Consider the following 17,029-nt stretch of genomic DNA (forward strand, 5'->3'; position numbering starts at 1 on the left):
GTCTTTCCAGGTTCCTGCACAACTTCCAACGAAGATGGAAGGAGGAGACTGGAGAGGCATGGAATACCAATAAAACAACTCAGAGCCTATTCAAAATGATGGTTATTAAAGCTGATAAACTGTGCTGATTAACATAAAAAGTTCTGATTAAAAATGATATTGATCAAAATCCAGGAAAACAGACTCGGTAACTTATATTTCAACAAAGTGAGTCCTTTGAATGTCATCTGATTCTAAACAATCTTTACATCAACCTGTAAAAAAGGGTTTAATTCCTTTAAAGGGAGATGAGATAAACTGGTGACAGGGACTTTAAGAAAATGTAGCACATTTGTTCTCTTACATGTGCATTATGTCATAAAATGATGATTGTACTTCCTGTAATGTGTGTCCTCTGAAGTTTCTTATGATTCCATGTGTGAGGTTAACTAACATCTCTGTGATGATTCATTTCAGGTGCAAAGAGGACAGCCGGCCTGTTATTGGCTGGCTTCACCTTTGCCACACACACACACACACACACACACACACACACACACACACACAGCCCCCTACATGCTAATGAAGCAGCAGCAGCCCACAGGTGAAGCTAAATATGGTTTTAATTAAGAGTGCAGCTCTCCTGCAGCTTCCTGTACACCTCCTCCTCCTCCCCCTCCTCCTCCTCCTCCTCCCTCACATTAACTCTCACTGTCTGCCAGATGAGCATTAATGTTGGAGCTCTGCCTCGTTTCTTTCCTGCCCTTCAGAACTCACTGGTGATCAGTGATCCATAGGATCAAGTGAGGGAACATTTTTATGACCTGTGGAAAAATCATGAGGTTTCAGCAGACAGACTTGAATCAATAGTTAATAGTTAATAGAGTTTCAGCCACTACCTTCTGGCCACAAGGACACATTACCCAATAAGAACCAACAGGGCAAAGCTTATTCTATTCCCATGGTAATATTTAAATTAATTAAGATGTGGCTGTCTTTTTGATGAGGTGTAATATATGTATGGATGTATGTATATATTTTTTAATGATTTGAGTTGCCTTTGAAGACGCAGGGACAGCTGACACAGTGTATTGTTGTTGCTGTTTGTTCTCTGTAGTTTTCTTGTGATGTGTCTCCGTGTATGAGCTGTCAGCCCAGTCACCAGAAGAAAATGTTGGCATTTTACTTTTCTGCAAACCATGGACATGTTACATTTGTATATTTCATGTGTATCATATCAACATTTCTATAGTGATGTAGTATCCCAGCTGACCAACAATGTTGTTCATATTTGTTTGAATTTAGGTTGTGATATCGGTTGACCCTAATTCAATATCAGGATGACATTGAATACAAACATCAGTTTGACGTAGAATACTGACGACAGATGATGCTGATATTTTGTTTTAAGTTGTATTGTTGACATTAAGTAATGACATTTAGCTGCAAGGTATGGAGAGCAAAACCCACCTTCTGCAAAACATAATGTTTATGTCCACACAACATGAAGTTATAATGTTAGACATTACGTTACATTATTATGTAAGAGTCCAGTGTTTTTTTGCCATCATAGTGACATCCAGTGCCAGCTGGGATATAAGCTGCCAAGCTGCAGACCACTGTTTGAGATCAGCAAACAACACAGCTGGTTGTGTTTCGGTGAGTCGTTGCTGTGTTTCCAGCAGCTTTTTAGGCACCAAATGTGGCTGTTTAGTGACCTGTCACTGTTTTTCCACCAGGGATAGTCCAGCCCATTTTCATTTCTAAGTTGTCAAATACTGCCTCTTTGTCACTCCGTGCATTTACATGCACAGTTAAGTGGAGCTTCAGTTACAGTTCGACTAGGCCATTTAATTGGACTACTGTCCTTGTACCTGTATAAGAGCACAGGAGGGGAATCAATTCAATGATTGAAGTATGTCCAACTTCACTACAATAGGTGGTGATATGCCCCCTTTCAGTTTGTTAGCATTGGACCGTTTTTCTGGTTGACCTATTACATCACAGACCAAACAGTCGCTCTGTGTTTTCCTCCCAACCATGTATTTTGAGATGTTTAACTCTTTCAGCTGACACAACAAAAATTGCATCTTCTGTCATGCATTTAATGCTATTCGACTTCCAGGTCAGAGCGCCTAGGCCAGTTTGGGTCTGATTGACTCTATACATGCAGGAGTAATTCGACTCCCAATGGGAGTGTGTGTTAGTCCGACTGTGAGAAATTAGATTTGGTATAATTTCAGTTGGGCTAACATGTTGACATATAAACGGAATGACTGATTTTGGCCCAGTGGTATGACACACTGCTGGTTGGCGTCAGTTTTAACACAGCCAGATGGAACCTTTTGCTGTGTTATGATACATCACAGGATGGTATCAGTTTGAAATGCTGCCAGTAAAGACACTGCATAAGGACAAACACTGCACTTTCACCCAGGAGCCCGATGTTCACATCCCATATGAATGTAGAGCCAAACCATGATGTTTTTTTCTAAACCTAACCACGTGCTTTTGTTGACATCAAGGCATTGGTAGTGGCATCCTGGAACATCAATAGCAGATGCAGGACGTGTTTAGTATGTTGATGTGAAAATCCAATGACAAAGCTGCAATATACGATGCCTTGGGATGAGAACATTTTTGATAGTTCCACAAAAAGCAATTGTTTTTCACTGGGACATCGCTGTGTTTCCTGCAGGGATTTCCTGACCATAACCAAAAGGTTTTTGTGATTAACCCCAGCCACACGTTAACCACAGCGTTGATTAAATGTAAAGTTACATATCCACTACATAATTAACATACAAATATAACGTATTAGTGGTTTGCCAACATTTTATTCTGGTGATTTGGTTGGTGCTATACTACAAATTGACTCCATGAGGAAACTAAACTAAACTAAACTAAAGTAAATGTTGTCAGTGAGCAACAAATCATGAGCCATGTTGGCTCTTAGTTCTGAGTTATACAAAAGCCCCGTTTCCACCAGTATAGTACCTACATGGTACCTAGACCCTCGGTCAAATAGTACTCTTAAATGTGGGTGGGGTTGTTGTCACTAACTGCTCCGTCCAGCAATCGCTGTATTTCCTCATCACCGCTGGCACATGGAAGTCTACATCTTGGCTATTGTCCACAGAACAAGGCTGCACGTTGATATTTTCAGAACAAAATAGAACAGGCTGCAGTGAGAGTCTCTCTCCATGGGATATTTAAAAATAGCAGGTTTGTGCATTAAATCCTTCTCAGGCAAGCTTGAGGGTTTAGTGTTGCTGTAGCCTACAGGACCAACCAAGTTAACGTTCCACCTTAACAGTTGCAGGCAGTGGGCCCAGTGAATTGAATTATTTTTTCTCAGACTACAACTCCTGTGAGAAGCAGCAAAACATCCATTCATTTTCTTGTTACAGTCTACTGATAAAACTCTCCACAGTATGAACAGTGGTTACATGAGCTTTAAAACCAGCTAGAACTCAGCCCTGAGCAGAGTGAGTGTCATATATTGACCAATCAATGGACTGCAGTGTTTCTAGCTCCACCTTTTAGTACAAGATCTGTGTGCTAGGTACCTCAATGAAAGGGGTACCAAAAATGGACTTTGGTTTGGTACCTTTAGACCTTTTGGTTCCAAAGGTACCATACCGAATATGCTGGGTGGAAATGGGGCTTAAGGAACAGTTCCATTGGGACCATCCACAGCTTTCACAGTGGAAACAGAAAAAAAGAGCTCTGAACTGAACTGAACCATACTGTGCTGCTCATTGGAAACCGGGCTCAACATAAGTCAGTTTTATTTTGTGAAACTGTCCCAACATGATGAATTAAGTCTGGACTTGCATAACATTTCAAACCAACCTTAAATATCTCTGTGAAAGGGGCCCCTGGTGACATGTCTGGCAGGAAATGTTGGGATATACAGCGCATGCTGGGGCATCCAGCCACCAGGCCCTCTTGACCCTGAACTCTGAGCCCCGATGGGACAAACAGGACTGATGTTTACTTCCATCTGTTCGTCCTCTGCAGCTGCTGGAGGTCGGTTTGTTGTCACTGATTGTTTCTGAAATAAGGTCTTTGTCTCTGACCTCATCCTCAGTCATCATCTATAATAACTAAATCTTTTCAGTGAATATAAAAACTGCTTCAACCCACAGAAATCAAACAACAGTCCAGTTAACTCCATCTGAGTGTCGGCTGTTTGTTTCTCAGTTCATGAGGATTTTCTGCACTTCAAATCTCTGAGAGCTACCAATCTGCTCAAGAATAAAACTCATCACATATACAATAAGTGACTAAAGCTTTCTGAAATTAGTTCTGCTTAACTGAAATGTCAGAGTCAACAAACAATCCCTTTTATTTCTTATTACAAGAAGCTCATTGTTAACTTTTCTCTTTTTTATTTAAAGTCAGTTTTATAAGCATTTGTTTGCTTACATTTCTAAATCTGAACTAAAAACAACATTATCTCTGGTTCCTTCTGTTCCGTCTGTGTTGATCTGTCTGTTTACCAACTTGTTCCCTCCCTACTAACCCTCCAACCTTCCACCCCGCCAAATCCCACCAATCAGGCTGCTGGAAGTGTTTATGTCTTTGGTCTCAGGGAAATGGATGTGAGTGTTGGCAGACAGCCATGACCTTCTTTCTCTTTAAGTTGGTGTTGTTTGTTCTCAGTGGAGGAACTTAACTGTCGACACACTGAACTGATCTGATAACATGGAGAAAAGTTTCCAAACTGACAGAACTTAACTGGAATCTTATCAGAGAGAAAACAGTGAGCAAACTGTGATTTAACATAATGCTAACTGTCAGGTGAAATGTGTTTCAGGTTGTTGAATGACTGAGTCTTTAGCGTGTTTATACCTGCTTTAACAATATATGTTAACATGTGTGTGACAAAGTGGGTGAGAATACACCATTTGTCCCCAGTTTCTCATTATCATATTACTGTTAATTTAACCATGCTCGTTAATTGTTTGTTTTAGCCATTGTTCCACCAGTAACTGCAGACACATACTATTATATTTAGTTACAATTCACATAAAATCAACATTTTTGGGTTAAAGTAAAACACAGACAAGTATAGTTAAGTTTATTTTGTGTTTATTGGTTTAGATTTGTCTTTCATAAGTTAATTAATCCTCATTCTGTTACTTCATCATACTCAGCATGTGGTCCAGAGGTTAAAGGAAGAAGCAGCCCATCACTTCCTCTATTTATACCCTGTGACCTCAACAGTGATGTCACTGGGTTAGTCCATGTACAGGGGGGGGGGGGGGGGGGCTTCCCACAATGTGTTTCAAGGATATGAACACAAGTGGACACCGGAGACACATCACTGTTGACACTTGTATTTATGATGTGTTCACAGCTGACCATTTGTATTTGCCTACATCACTTTCATGAGAAGGTCAAAAGGCCCTGGGCTCAGCTACTACATCCACACACTGGCTAGCATGCTCACTAGTCATGTTAGCAGTTCTGTAGTTCCAGCTAGAGATATTGCTTTTAACAGAAATCAACACATCTCCTTCAAGAGGGCAAAACGATGGACAGTCATGCAACACTTTGTCCAACTTGTTGTAAGATGGTTAAGTTATAGAGTGTTAGTGCGCTGTTACTTGCATCAAGATGCATTAGCGTTTACACTACAAAAGATGTGTGGTGAAATGTATCCCAGACCATCTTGGCAAGTGATCAGATGACATTGCATCTTGGTGGTCATTTAGAACTGTCCACTTGTGATCCGATCAAGAGATGCTTGTAATACCAGGTATAAACCAACCCATTCTTTTGCAGCTGTATGATATACCATCAAACAAGATTAGTTTGAAACACCACCAGAAAACAATGTAACATAAGGAGAAGGCCTCTATGGGATGGGCAGGAGGGGTTGTGGATGGGTCCAGCAAACAGCAGACTTTCACCTGGGAGCCTGTTTTTTTTCTAACCCTAACCACATGCTTTTGTGGCCGACCGAAACAAATGCTTCTGTGGCCTAAAGAGAACTACACGTATTTGTTGCCTAAACCTTACCACGTGCATTTGTTGCCTAAACTTAACCACATACTTTTTGTTGCCTAAACAAAACCAAACACATTTGTTGCCTAAACCTTACCAAATGCATTTGTTGCATAAACCTTACCGCATGCATTTGTTGCCTATACCTAACCACATGCTTTTTTTGCCTAACCCTAACCAAACACATTTGTTGCCAAAACCTAACCACATGCCTTTGTTGCCTAAACCTAACAACATGCTTTTGTTGCCTAAACCTAACCACATGCTTTTTTCTTTGCCTAAACCTAACCACATGCTTTAGTTGCCCAACCCTAATCACATGCCTTTTTTTCCCTAAACCTAACCACATGATTTTGTTGCCTAAACCTTACCAAATGCATTTGTTGCATAAAGCTTACCACACACATTTGTTGCCTAAACCTAACCACATGCTTTTTTTGCCTAAACAAAACCAAACACATTTGTTGCCAAAACCTTACCAAATGCATTTGTTGCATAAACCTTAGCACACGCATTTGTTGCCTACACCTAACCACATACTTTTTTTTTTTTTTTTTGCATAAACAAAGCAACATGCAATTGTTGCTTGGATAATACCACATGCATTTCTTGCCTGAACGGAAACCCCATGCTTTTTTGCCAAAACCCAACCACACACATTTTGCCTAAACCGAACCAAATGCTTTTTGTTGCCAGAACCTAACCACAGGTGTTTGTTGCCTAAATCTAACCACATTCATTTGTTGCCTAAACCTAACCACATGTTGCCTAAACCTAACTACATGTTTGGTTTTATTGTTTGCCTTAACCTAACCGCATACATTTCTTGCCTAAACCTAAACACATACTTATTTTGCCTAAACCTTATCACAGACTTTTCTTGCCAAAACCAAACCAAATGTTTTTGTTTTGCATAAACCTAACCACGTGTTTTTGTGGCCTGAATTGAACCACATGCTTCTTGTTGCCTAAACCTAACCATCACATGTTTTTGTTGCCTAAACCTAACCACATGCTTTTTTTGACTTATCCTAACCACATGCTTTTTTTGACTTATCCTAACCACATGTTTTTTTTTTTGCCTAAACCTAACCACATGCTTTAGTTGCCTAACCCTAATCACATGCCTTTTTTCCCTAAACCTAACCACATGGTTTTGTTGCCTAAACCTTACAACATGCTTTTTTTACTTAACCTAACAACATGCTTCTTATTGCCGAAAATTAACCACATGTATTTGTTGTACAATCCTGACCACGTTTTTTGTTTGTTTGTTTGTTTGTTTTTGTTTTTTGTTTTTCCTGAAACCCCACCACAGGCATTTGGTGCTGAAACCTGACCACATGCTTTTTTTTTGCAAAAATCAAAAATACATAAATGGCTCAATAAATAAATAAATGAAATCATAAAGAAAGAAATGTAAAAATAAAATGCTCAATTATCAAATAAATGTGCAGATTAATTTGAAAATAAATAAATATGCACAGAAATATAAAGATAAATAAATATGATGTATTTATTTATTTATTTGACAAATTATTTTTCAGTGTTCAATTATTTTCATATTTATTTATTTCCTCATTTATTCTTTTATGTTTACATTTATTTCCCAATTTATTTATTTCCCTATTTATTTATTTCTGTACTTATTTATTCCTGTATTTCTTCACCCATATGATGATGAGGAGGTGTGTCTTGACTATTCAGGCATTAGCAATCAAACCAGCACACACCACGGTACTGTGATGAGACTTCGAAAGTGTCAGGTCAGGCCCTTTTCACAGAGACCGGAGGTGTACAGTTGGAACTGTAAAATGTAATGTCTAATTAATATTTCGGTAACTCTTCTTGTCTTGCACTGCATGGAAGTTTTATGTTCAGTGTCAAATATAGGGAATGTGAAGTTGACGTCAAGACCATGTTGAATTTTGGGTAAGCGCCATGTTTGAAGGATCCCGCTGCCTTTCCGTTGGTGAGTTGGAGCAATGAGTTACTTTTGACAACATTCTTACATCAATGAAAGTGTGTTTTCAGCCTACACATGTATATACTTGCATTGCGTACGCAATGTTTAAATTAAATGAGTAAGTTAAGTTTGCACAGTCAATTCACCCTTCGCTAAGGCCCGCCCCCCTTAGTTACTGTTGCTAAGTCCGACAAACTTTCGGTTTCAGAGCTAGACTGGCATGGCGCTCGCACTGTCGCTAACTGCACTCCCTGGAGAAATACTCTCAAATTTTTGGAAAAACAAAAAAGCGATTTCAGACAGAAGCAGACAGAAGGGTCTACAATATGCATTTGAAGGATATATTCAGGATGTCAGACTGACACAGCAATGAAATCAAATAACAAAATAAAGATTGAAGCTAAAGCCTACAGATCACAGAGTAAAAGTCAATCACCACATCACTGCTGATCGCCACAGAAGACAATGAATATAAAGGGAAACTTTGCTGATATTGAACCAGCTGTGTGGCATCACAGTGTGAGCAGATGAACAGTGTTAAGCTTCACCAGTCCAGCACCCAGACTGGCAGCTGGACTGTTGGGGGGCTGCGGAAGAAGTCAAACAACGTTCATCTGCGCACAATGCATTTCCCTGCTTCCTTTCACTGGTTCCTGTACAGGAGGATCGGCCTTTTTTTCACTGTTATAATCATTAAAAAGCAAAAGCAGCATGTGTATACATTCAGTAGGCTATATCTTCAGTAGCCAGCTGGCTAGGCCTACACTTTTCAGGGTTTGACTTTGGTTTTGGAACAGGGTAGAAACATATGTCCTTTTCCAACCTCTCCAGGTAACGAGTATCATTAATACACAACGTGCCCCAGGCACAACATTTAGCTCCAAATGCACAAAACCAGCCTGAAAATGAAGGAAATCTGAAACGACTGCATTAGAGTCAATAGAGCACAGCTGTGTTGTTGTCGGACCCTGGTCTGAGCCGGCCCGATACTATGTTATGATTGGCCAGTCTGCGTCCGGCGGCGGGACTTAGCGAAAGGTCATTTGAACCTGTAACACACTCAAGCTAAACGGCTGTGATTTAGCATTAGCGTATCCCAGTTGCTGTTGCTTTATTTAGCAAACAGCTATCAGTTTGCTGTTAGTAGCTGCTTGTTACGGTGTGTTCACACCGGACCTGTTTTTTTTTTTTCCGCTGTCGCTCGGTTCGCCCCTTTGATATCGCTTCATCGCTCAATGTGGCAGAAATCAACAGACTCGCTTTTTCGCTTTTCGACGTCAGGGAATTTCGGGGGGGGGGGTGCTTGACTGTCATGACATGTCAGCTTCATTAAAAGTATAGCTGCAAATTAAAAGCAGCAATAGATGTAAAAACACACAGAGACAATACATCTGTGATCAGTTCCCTAATTTAATTTTAACAATTTTTTCAATCTTATCCAATTTCTCGTTTTATTTTATGGAAGTGATCAATGTAAGTGCACTTGTCCTAGAGCCGCCACAACGGTTTTTATAATGCAAATAACTCTGTTTAGATAAAACCTACAAGCTTCTCTTCCTATGACTTTTACTAAAAATGTGTCTTGTATGTTTTCTGAAACCTTTAAGTTACAAAAATTAAACACATTAGACTTCTGAGCATTTATACCCCAGACCGCGGCAGACCGCTGCTGAAAGTTATACATTTTGATACATAGGCCCTACAGGTGGCTATACATATTGCAAAACTCTGTAAAAGTACACCAAAGCATACATTTTCCTTTCCAAATATTTATTTGAAAACAAAACCATTCATAAGGTCAGTAAAAAAACATTTTGTTAATAATAAAAAACGAATGTAATCTCAACAGTGACCGCGCCAGCCAGCGGGACTGCGGCTGAACCGCTTCCAGTGTTCATTCATTCATTCAGTCGCGTGTTCAGTGTGCGTGTGTGTGTGTGTGTGTGTGTGTGTGTGTGTGTGTGTGTGTGTGTGTGTGTGTGTGTGTGTGTTAGTATGTCAGAGAGGAGGAGTATCAATAAAAAAAAAGTTTCCACTAATTATTTCGGTGTTTATTTCTTTTATTCTTATTTTATTTATTAAAATGCGTAATATAACCAACAATATTATAGACCAAAAGTTAATCTAATTTATTATTGTAGAATGTATTTAGCAAATCACCACTTTCAACTGGAGAGACAGTGCAGCAGCAGCTCAGCAGCAAAAAGAAAAAAAAAAGGAATTATAAAAAGCCGACAAATAGTGTTAATTAGTTGACATGAGACACTGGAGAGGTTGTCAGTCCTATTCTATAGTCTGTAATATTTTTTTTATTTTATCATAACTTCTCGGAAATTACTCAGATGCATTTTTGGTGTGCTTCTGAGCACATGGGCAGCATAAACAATGAAGTTACATATGTTGCGGCACTTGGAGGGGCGCTGTAATCCTGGCGGTCCTTAAGCACCATGGACAACGCCAATGCATCTATCACTGTAGCTCAGAGGCTCTGATGCCTGAGACAGAGCATGTGAGCGGAGTTGGAGCTGCCTGGAGCGAGGAGCGGGAGGATTTCGTATGTATGTGCCAAAATAGGTAAAAAAAAAAAAAAAAAATCATAATTTCTTTGTCTTTTGTGTAATAAAAATATTTGGAAATGAAAATGTATGCTTTGGTGTACTTTTACAGAGTTTTGCAATATGTATATAGCCTACCTATGTATCAAAATGTATAATTTTCAGCTTTTTTATAATTATTCATTTTTATACCTCGGTGGTCGGCGTATCATTCAATAAGCCAATCAGAGTGTCACCTCTCATTCCCTTTAAAAGAGGCGCACGGTGGAGAGCTAGTTAGATGGCGGACCTACCAACTGGAAAGAGTGAGCGTTTTACAGTTGAGGAGACGATAAATGTATCTCTGTTTCGACTGTCCCGTCACATCTGATGTCAGATCAAAGGGGATTGGCACCGTTTGGCACGTTTGGCACACGTAATGGAAACCCAACCCGATTTGATTAACACAGCTGCAATCTAATAAGTTCACATCCCTCTCAGCCAGCCACAAACAGCCACAGCATCAGATAGGGAGTATATATTCAGCATCTGTCATCTTAGAAAAGTCAAAAGAAAAGAAACCCACTGAGACTGCGAGAGAGGAAGAGAGCGGGCGCGCGCATGAGAGAAACGCTGTCAACAAATTGTGAATTATTCAATTTATTTTATTTTAACTCGGGAGGTTAGAGAGCCGAGCTCCCTCTCCAGCATCCTGAACCCCCCCGCCTGAAGGTGCAGGAAGGGCTGGTCCCGTGGCTGCACCGTCAGGTCTGGCTGCGGAGCTGGGGTCATCCTCCTCCTCCTCCTCCTCCTCCTCCTGACAAGATGATCTTCAGTTTTACGTTCTAAAAGCTTTTTTTTACATATACATTTGTAGCCTACTTGTAGGGCTATAAGTTTACGTTTTTAGTTCACAAAGCTGGTTATTGTTGTGTTTATATCATAATAAAGTTTATCAAATGTTTTCACATCTTTGATTTTGTGATTTACATGTCAAAATGATCACAATTCAATTGGGAAAGACACGTTCATTTTACAGGCTATGCATCATCAGCCTGTGGAGGTCTGCTCGCAGTTCCGTATATTCGGAAACTGCGAGCTTGGACCTCCCAGATTATGATGATCATTATTACTGTGATTAGATCATTCTGATTAATGACTGACCATTAAGACGTGTTTCTGATAAATATTTTAATTGCACAATACTAACCTTTCACATTGTAAACATATTTTTATTTGTTATCTTTTGCATATGTGTGGCTGCTCCGTGAGTGTCTGAGCAGAATACACGCGCGTTGTGCACCCGCCTAGAGACACAAATTACTAACTTGTTTAACAGCGAAATACTGCGCCGTTGACTTTAGACCAGGTTTTTGTTGGTCACTGGCGCATTTGCTTTTTATATCATCTAACTAGCAACGCGCCATGACTGCGCCTGACCACTCCTCATTTTTAGACCAACACACCCAGAGAAGCGCAAGTTCATTTGCTAGTTAGACGAAGAGGGCGCAGGGCGTGAAAATGACAACTGCGCCTGCATCTAAATAGCAATGACACTTGCGACATGGATTATGCGCCCTCCGCCATCTGCTTTAGACCATCTAAATAGGGCCCAAAGGCTTCAGAGAACATACAAGACACATACAAAGTCATAGGAAGAGAAGCTTGTAGGTTTTATCTCAGAGTTATGTGCATTATAATAACTGTTGTGGCGGCTCTAGGACAAGTGCACTTACATTGATCACTTCCATAAAATAAAACGAGAAATTGGAGAAGATTGAAAAAATTGTTAAAATTAAATTAGGGAACTGATCACAGATGCATTATGTCCGTGTGTTTTTACATCTATCGTTGCTTTTAATTTGCAGCTATACTTTTAATGAAGCTGACATGTCATGACAGTCAAGAACCCCCGGGATTCCGGGGTTATGGCAGCCAATCAGTGTTGAGCTGCAAGCGACAGGACCCAGCGAAATACCGCTCCAGATGAGATTTCTCATCTCAAGCAACGAGCGAAAAATCGCTCTGTCGCTCTGTCGCTGTCGCTCAGAGCCCGAGCAATTTCTCTCCTGGGCAAATATACGCTCAATCGCCCGTTTGCATTGACTTTGTATGTAAACTCGTCACTAGCGAAAAAAAAATAGGTCCGGTTTAGTAACTCATACACATCTGCCTTTTTGTCTCACAATAACGTTAAACTGTTTTTTATGCCCAACAGTTAACTCTCAGTTCATATCCATCAATGTTCAATTCAATTCACCAGATGAGTTCTTAAATGTCTGACTGCTATTTGACACATACTGTTGATAACCAGTGATTTAACTGAACAACACTGAAGACCCAGTCCATTTTAGAATATATTTAGGCTACTCCTGAACAGCTGCTACCATTCTACATGAAATATGTCATATTTAAACTTTGGAACGACTTGTGTTATACTTCTGTCCATCAACAGACCCACAGTCTGCAGCGAGGGGCAGAGCATCATCACAGTGATGAAGATCACAGACAGCCAGATCACAGCCAGAGACAGTGTGATGGTGCCTGTGTTGGTGTGTTGATAGGGGCATCAGCTTGTTCAGTAGTTTCAGAAAGAAGCATCCAGGGATTATGCTGTGCCTGCTGGATATTAGTGTAATCCTTCACATGTTCCTTTTATAAAGTAAAGTTTTATTCTATACAGTTCTGATATGGTGTTTTTTAACTTCATATTATACATTATATGTACTTAAGTGATGAATATGGGGTTAACTTTTCACTAATACTGATAAAAGAAGAGAGGAATCAGAGCAAGATCTGCTCAAGTAACAAGTACATTAATAAAATATAAATGTTTATGATTTCTGTGAATATTCAAACTTTTGTTCATCTCTACATTTCTTTGAAAGACTGACAGAGTGGACATGAACAGTAGAGGGCCTGCTGTCCAAGCTGGAGGTGTCATCTTTTGCGTTGTGCAGAGGCTGTGGCACAGGCTGCTTCTGTAAATAAAATCACATGTAAATTAATTGCATATAGCTAAGTTTGAGCTCAATGTAAGTATATGTGACCACTGAAATACAAAAGATAACTAACTTTCCTCCTTTGTTTTGTATGATTATTATTGTCACTTCACAATAAACTTTGCTGAAGTTCAGATAACTATTGTTCTTCTTGCCCAACAGATGCTTCATCTCTGTCTGTCCTTTCACTGTTTCGTAAGTTTTGTATTTTGTTTGGTGTCACCTTATCTTACCAATGCAGGTAAACCAAGAGAATGCAGTTCTTTCGCCAACACTGTTGAACCACTTCATTCAAGTTTGTGAAAGCTACAGGGTCAGTCTCTGTGTCTGTAGTTTCAGACAACTCTATCAAATTTTCCAAATGTGTCTCCACTCAAAACTGCATGAAGTCCGGACAAACATTTTCAGCCATGTCAGCCAAAATTCTTAGATCTCTCGCAGTTGTTCGTCAGCCATTGCTAGTTGCGTATCGCCCCTCCTTGTGATTTCCGGAAGACTGCCTTCAGGAGTGAGACAAGTACAATCGATCTGTGAAATCTCACATAGATTAACCAATGGCTTTAAAGTGACACCATGAAGACACTCCCCCCCCCCCCCCCCCCCATTATCATATGGGTGAAGAAATACAGGAATAAATAAATAGGGAAATAAATAAAAACTGAAATAAATGTCAAAAGAAATAAATGTAAATATAAAAGAATAAATGAGGAAATAAATAAATATGAAAATAAATGAATACGGAAAATAAGTAATTTGTCAAATAAATTGTATTTATTTATTTTTATATTTCTGTGCATATTTATTTATTTTCAAATTACCCTGCACATTTATTTGATAGTTGGGCATTTTATTTCTACATTTCTTTCTTTATGATTTCATTTATTTATCTATTGAGCCATTTATTTATTTATTTATTTTTGATATTGGCAGTTTCAGTTCATACATTTGTTGCCTTTACTTGCCTGAACCTAACTACATGTTTTTTTTACTTATCACATACTTCTTGTTGCCTAAAACTAACAACATGCATTTTATTTGCCTTAATCTAGCGACATGCTTTTTATTTGTCTAAACCTAGCAACATGCTTTTTTTTTTGTCTAAACCTAACCACATGCTTTTGTTACCTAATGTTATGACCCAGATCATTATTTTTTGGTATTGTCCTTGTCTGCAGTGATCTATCAGATGTTCTCTCTCCTCCCCTCAGACTAGGTGTTTCTCAATGTCAAGGAAGGATCCTCAAATGGCCAAATTTGAAGGGTGTTACGTCATCGACACCACCCCTCCCATTTATTTGGATTAATGTCTCCAGAAATATAGTCTCCCTAAAAGTCACGTGATTCTGACAATACTGATACATGTGTTTAAAACTGTCCAACAACATTAGAGAGTGCCAAAATTATTACAGTAGCTGAAACCCCCTCAGTCTGCTGAGGGTTAATGATGATCATGTGGGGACACTTGTTAGCCTGTTCCAGTGTGTGTTCACTGAATGCTAGGGAGGACTCTTGCCTTGCCTCTGCAGGATCGTTCCTTGGGAGGACCCGTCCTTCCAAGGAACGATCCTTGACTTTGAGAAACACCCACTGTGTGCATGTGGTATAGTGTGATTGGTTGTTGCAAGGCAGGTGCTTGGTTGTTGTTGCAGAATGTTGATTGGGCTGTCTGAAGAACATTGCTGTCACAGGATTAGCCCACTGCAAGACAGAGGATTTTTAAACCACCAGCTGACAGAGGCTCTTGCCTCCTTTTTCACTTTTCAACAACCAACAAAGCCAGAACTTCGACTGTGTTTGTGCAATTGTTAGTAAGTACCTGCAGGCAGTGATGGCCAAATGAGGCGTCATGAAGCTTTTGGACCATTGCATTGAAAATTGGTTCACTTCATGAAGCTTCATTCATTGAGTGCGTGGGTGACATCTGCTGGCACAGTGGTTGCTTTACAGCCTTGCAAAGGTGATGCTGACGCACTTTGTGTGTGCACTTTGAGTTTTGTTGTATTGTGAAAAATACTTAAATAAAGCTGAAATCTAACTTCATTTCATGTGTCTGTTTTCTTCCTCACCTTAAGAATTCATATTATATTATATTAGCCTATATTATATTATATTGTATTATATTATATTATATTATACTATATTATATTAACATCAATTACATCCACAACCTCATTGTTTTTTGATTGTGCTTTGTGTATACTGGGTGTGCTTGTGTGACTTTATTTAAAAAATAATAGTTTATCCACAGTAGATGGTTTCAGTTGACTTCTCTTTTTTGAGACAACTTCCCCAGCTTTGGAGAAGACCCATTTCCGATTAAGGCAGCACACTCCGACTTCTAGCGGTGCACAGCTGCATCAGCGTTTGCTGGATGGTAAAAGCCAAGTGTTTTAAACCTTGAATCCAATAAAGTTGCAAGCGAACTGATGCTCGTGGTCTCTACCCCAGACAGTGTTTCAGTGGGTATCCGGCTGAGATTTAGTCATAGTTGTGTTGCCATGTTATTTGTGGTTTGATTCATCATTTAATTAACTGTATGTTTGAACATACAAATCAGTGGGATTATTTTCGAGCCTGACACTCTTTGCTCTTGAGAGAGCTTGACTGTGGCTGCTTGAAATGGTGAAAGCATTCTAAGACACTGGACTGTTGCTTCATATTAAGTGGCAGTCAATGGAGATAAATCTGTGGTCAGTGTTGCCAGAGCAGCTGCCACTGCATCCCTCTGCTCATACAGGTGTTGCAGCATCTCATAAGTGCTGTTCCAAGGAGTCTCCACCTCCATTATTAGTTTCATGACAGGGCGTCCAATTTGCACCTGCACCTGCTGCAGTCTCTCTTTTGCTGCGGTGCTTTTTTTAAAGTAAGTGACCATCTTCCTTGCTCTTAATCTAATATTGCCAAGACCAGGAGCACCATCCATGGATCTTTTTACGATAAGATTAAGGACATGTGCAAGGTAGACAGTATGCCTAACTTGCAGAATATTTGCAGCAGCAATGATATTTGATTGTTTCAATTAGCTCCCGTGTGAGACTTTGGAAAAGGGCGTACAACCATAAGGGTGGTGGAGAGTTTACCCTCACTAATATAATGGCCAGTGATCCAGTTTAGCCACCAATGCATAGAAACCAGGATAAGAGTCTTTCACTATGAAATTCACAAGTGCCTCATCAAGCTGTTGCTTCCTGGCCCCTAAAATAGTAATCAGAATTATTATTAGATTAACTTAGCTTTCCATAGAAATTTAGTAGGCTGACGGGAAAGAAAGAAGTGTAACAAGTATAAACAGTTTTTATGAGAGAGCGGCTCTGTCACTGCACACACATCTTTCCGCTGCGTTGGCAGCACACACACACATACAGCGTGTTGGGCCGTGCACACACATATACTATGTCATGTTTCCAACGTCTTTCTGTGTTTGTTTAAATACACCGCAACCTCCACTCATTGTTCCAAAACGGTAACAGTAGCGCAGTCAAGGGTGCACATTTTTTGTAATACTGCCTGGAACAAACAAACAACCATTACAC

Source organism: Epinephelus lanceolatus, chromosome 16 (assembly GCF_041903045.1).
Source record: "Epinephelus lanceolatus isolate andai-2023 chromosome 16, ASM4190304v1, whole genome shotgun sequence".
Taxonomy (NCBI): Eukaryota; Metazoa; Chordata; class Actinopteri; order Perciformes; family Serranidae; genus Epinephelus; species Epinephelus lanceolatus.